This window comes from Onychomys torridus, chromosome 15, assembly GCF_903995425.1.
Source record: "Onychomys torridus chromosome 15, mOncTor1.1, whole genome shotgun sequence".
Classification (NCBI taxonomy): Eukaryota; Metazoa; Chordata; class Mammalia; order Rodentia; family Cricetidae; genus Onychomys; species Onychomys torridus.
Genome location: NC_050457.1, coordinates 3,715,577 through 3,720,566, shown reverse-complemented (window position 1 = coordinate 3,720,566; position 4,990 = coordinate 3,715,577). Strand labels below are relative to the sequence as shown.

General features: G+C 41.2%; 1 pseudogene; it reads left to right on the top strand.

Moving 5' to 3' along the window:
• The first annotated feature begins 3,893 nt into the window (after nucleotides 1–3,893).
• On the top strand, nucleotides 3,894–3,964 carry LOC118596610 (annotated as a pseudogene).
• The last annotated feature ends 1,026 nt before the right edge of the window (nucleotides 3,965–4,990 follow it).

The window sequence follows — 4,990 nt, the reverse complement described above, 5'->3', positions numbered from 1 at the left end:
AAAAAATGTACAAATGCAGTGAATGTAACCAGCCTTCCACTTAGAAATGCAATCCTAAGACTCATCAGAGAGCTGATAAGGGAAAGAAACCCTGCAAATGCAATGGCTGTGACATCCCCTACCAATGAGGCAATCCTAGAACTCAGCAGAGAAGTCATACAGGAGAGAATCCCATATATGCCTTTGTTTTCTAAAGAGAGAGAAAAAGAAAGAGCTTAGAGTTGGGATGATAGAGTTGTGAGGAGAATCTGAAAGAAGTTGATGGAAGGAGACTGTCATTGGAATATATTGTGTAGGAAAAAAAACTCAATAAAAAAGAAAGAAAAACTATTGCCTATATTTTCATGGAGTAGGAATCCACAAGGATGACCCCAGCTAGGACTCCTAGCAATAGCGGAGAGAGTGCCTGACCTACCTTCTATAATCAGATTCATGACTACCCTAATTATCAACAGAGAGCCTTCATCCAGTAACTGATGGAAGCAGATGCAGAAATCACAGCCAAGCACTGGGCCCAGCTCAGAGCTCCAGGAGTCCAGTTGAAGAGAGAAAGAAGGGATTGTACAAGCAAGGGCGGGTCATGATCATGATGGGGGACCCACAGAGACAGCTGAGTGGGCTCCTGGGAGCTCACGAACTCTGGACAGACAGTTTGGGAGCCTGCATGGAACCCACCTAGGTCCTCTGCATGTGGGTGACAGTTGTGTAGCTTGGTCATTTGTAAGGCCCTTAGCAGTGAGATCAGGACCTGTCCCTGGTGTATGAGCTGATGTTTTGGAACCTATTCCCCATGCAGGGATGCCTTGCCCAGCTTTGATGCAGGGGCAAGATCTTGGTCCTGCCTCAATGTGATGTGACATGCTTTGTTGACTCCCATGGGAGGATTGCCCCTTTTTGAATGAAGGAGGAGGTGTGGATGGGTTGGGATAGAAAGGATGTGGGGGTAAGGAATGGGAAGAGAAGAGGGATAGGACACTGTGGTTGATATTAAAATAAAATTAAAAGTTTAAGGAAAAAATAATGAAAATAAATATTAGTGTATTTCTTGCTGTTCCTTAGAGAAAATCTGTGAATTCAAAGTTACTAACTCTTATTGACATAGATAAATGTTTTATAAAAGGAATTAAGTCAGTGATATGAAGAGGCTTAATAATTAAAATTCAATAAAGGATTATTCAATGGTAATATTTTTTCCTTAAAACACATGTAATTCAGATATTTACTTAGAAATAGTACATGGTCTATTAGAAAAGCCAGATATTAGATCACACTGTGAGTTTGTTAAGATGCTAAAGCTAATCCTGACAGATCAGTTTTCATAACCGTTGACCTTAAAACATGTAAAGACACTTTGGAACTTTCATTTTCTCAGTAGCCCTTCACTATCTCTTTAAAATAATTTGACATGAAAATGACAATCTTATTCTAAAACTGAAGGGTGAAGACTGGAAAGACAGTACAACAGCTAAAGGCACAAACTACTGTTATGAAGACCTGAGTACAGTTACTGCATCATGTGACTCATAATTTCCTGAACTTCAGCTCTGGGGAATCAGACCCCTCTTCTATCTGTCCTCCATTGGCATCTGTGTACACACACATACTTAAAATTAATTTAAATCTCAAGGATGAAGAGGAAGAGGGAACAAATGTCTAAGAAAAAATATCAAGTAGTGGCAACTGTGTAATAGGACTTTCTTTTGGGCTTCCAGACCCAAATAATGACATGGAGATTTACTAATTATGAAAGCTCAGCCCTAGCTTAGGCTTGCCCCACTAGCTCTTATAAATTAAATTAATCCACTTTTTTTTTTTTATTAATCTGTGCTCTACCGTGTGGCTTTTACCTCTCTCCCACGTTGTGTGTCTGACTCATTCCACTTTTCCACAGGGTCTTCTTTCTCTCTCTGTGCCCACAAGTTCTGCATATCTCTCCTGTCTAGCTATTGGCCATTCAGCTCTTTATTAAACCAATCACAGCAATATGTCTTCACACAGTGTACAAATATCCCACAACACAACTGCAAAGAATGTGTGCATTACAATTGATATCATGACCTAATCCCATCCACTTCCTCTATTCCATACTGTTTTCCAAAAATGGAAATCTCATCAAACCTACCAACAATATAATGTTTGTTTGTTTGTTTGTTTGTTTGTTTGTTTTACCACCAAACACAGAGGTCAATTGACATCATTAAGAAGTTAACGCTTCTTTATCTTAAGTTTTAAAATGAAATACACATCTCCACTTTGGGAGTTAGAAGTGTGATAAGCCCTGGGTGACAACCTCACTAATAGGTGACCAAACTGAAATCTCTCTCTCACACACACACACACAATGGATTGTTACATAGCATTTAACAAACAAGGTACTGTGTGGGTGGCTCCCTATGTCATATTAACAAATAGAGAAAACTGCACCTTGACTAGCTATAATAAACAAAAGTGTAAATGTTAGATAAATTACTTTAGTAGGGAGGCTAGGGAGAGAATGTTATTTTTGTAGTATTAGCCTTGGATGAAGTTTGAATTATCTTTTCACCTATCTGTATCCTCCCCTTTTAATAACAGATACTACTAGAGTACCTCTGGTGGTTTCTTTTTAAAATATTTTTTAGATTATAATATAATTGCATCTTTTCCTTCTTTTTTTATTATTATGTGTTTTAATTTTATACATCAGCCATTGGTTCCCCTGTCCTCCCCCCTCCCGCCCCCACTCCCACCTTCCCCCCAACCCCTCCCCTCCATTCTCATCTCCTCCAGGGCCAAGACTCCCCTGGGGATTCATTTAAACCTGGTGGATTCAGTATAGGCAGGTCCAGTCCCCTCCTTCCAGGCTGAGCATGTGTCCCTGTGTAAGCCCAAGGTTCCAAACAGCCAGCTCATGCACCAAGGACAGGTCCTGGTCCCACAGCCTGGGTGCCTGCCAGACAGATCAAGCTATTCAGTTGTCTCATTTATTCAGAGGGCCTGATCCAGCTGGGGGCTCCACAGCCTTTGGTTCATAATTCATGTGCTTCCATTCGATTGGCTATTTGTCCCTGTGCTTTTTGCAATCTTGGATTCAACAATTCACGCTCTTGCAGTCCCACCTCCTTCTCGACAGTTGGACACCTGGAGCTCCACCTGGGGCCTGGCCAAGGATCTCTGCATCCACTTCCATCAGTTATTGGATAAGAGTTCCAAGACGACTGCTAGGCTGTTTAGTCATCTGATCACCAGACTAGGTCAGATCAGGCCCTCCCTTGACCACTGCCAGCAGTCTACAGAGGATATATCATTGTGGATTTCTGGGGACCTCTCAAGCACTCTGCCTATTCCTGTTCTCATGTGGTCTTCATTTATCATGGTCTGTTATTCCTCGTTCTCCCTTTCTGTTCTTGATCCAGCTGGGATCTCCTGCTCCCCTAAGCTTTATTTCTCTCAAATCTTTCCCTTCATTACTCCCACTGTTGTCTAGGTTGTTCATGTAGATCTCATCCATTTCTCTGTCATTGGGTGATCCCTGGGTCTTTCCTAGGGTCCCGTTTTCTAGGTAGCCTCCCTGGAGTTGTGTAGCAGTCTAGTCATCTTTGTTTTACATCTAGTATCCTCCTATGAGTGAGTACATACTGTGTTTGTCCTTCTGAGTCTGGGTTACCACACTCAGGATGATTTTTTCTAGATCCATCCATTTGCCAGCAAACCTCATGATGTCATTGTTTTTCTCTGCTGAGTAGTACTCCATTGTGTATATGTACCATATTTTCTTTATCCATTCTTCAGCTGAAGGGCATCTAGGTTGTTTCCAAGTTCTGGCTATTACAAACAATGCTAATATGAACATAGCTGAGCAAATGCCCTTGTGGCATGATTGAGCATTCCTTGGATATATGCCCAACAGCTGGGTCTTGGGGGAGATACAGCACATATACTAAAATTGGAACTATACAGAGAAGATTAGCATGGCCCCTGCACATCTTTTCCTTCTTACCTTTCCTCCCTCCAAATCCTCTTATATACCTCTTCTTGCTCTCTTTAAAAGTCATGGATTCCTTCCTCATTAATTGTCACATTCATATACATATATAATGCTAAATACATAAATATGGCCTTCTCAGTCTATATGATGTGACTTGTAGGAATGTTCTTAGGGATGACCTTTTGGTATTGGATAACCAATTCTTGTTCTCTCCTCTGGGGGACCATTTTTCCCACTCTCAGCATCTCTTAGTTGCTTAAAGTTCATTGTGTAGGGTTGAGTCCTCCTGGACTTTCTTTGCCCTGTCCACATTGGCAGATCTCTTATTGTTGCTGTAGTTGAAGCTTAGGTTTAGGTAGTCATGTTTGTGAGATTTTATGAGTTGTCTTGCTATGCTGGTCATTGTTGGGTTACATGGGCATCATTGCTGAGAAGGACTGCTGGTTGCTTCCCTTCTATGCAAGCTTGTATGGCTTTTTTGGCACCATGAAAGCGTCTGATATTTATAGAAGACATAACCTCATAGCACACTCTCTAATCCTCTGGCTCTTACAGTCTTCTGACCCACTTTCGTAATGATCTCTGAACCTTAGGTACAGGAATTGTTTCATAGGACTGGGCTCCGTAACTCTGCATTTTGATTGGTTGTGGTTTTTCTGTAATGATCTTCATCCATTGCAAAGGTAATGATAGGAAAGGATGGTACTTATCTGTGAGTATAAGGATAAATATTTAGAATATAGTTAGAGATTATGTGGTTTAGTAAAGTGAAGTTGTGGGTTCTCCTCCAAGGTACAGGATTTCACCAGTCCTGGATAATTAAGTAGATTCCCAGTACTAGTCATGATTTTCCTCTGGTCGAGTCTTAAGTCCAAATACAGATATGTTGGTTACTCCCAGATTATGATTTCCATTAGTGCACCTTTGGGGTTATCGGGCTATGGAATCATTGTTGAGGTACATAGGTGTCACAACTAGGAAAAACTGTTGGTTGCTTGCCTCCTTTGGAAGCTCGTATGGTTC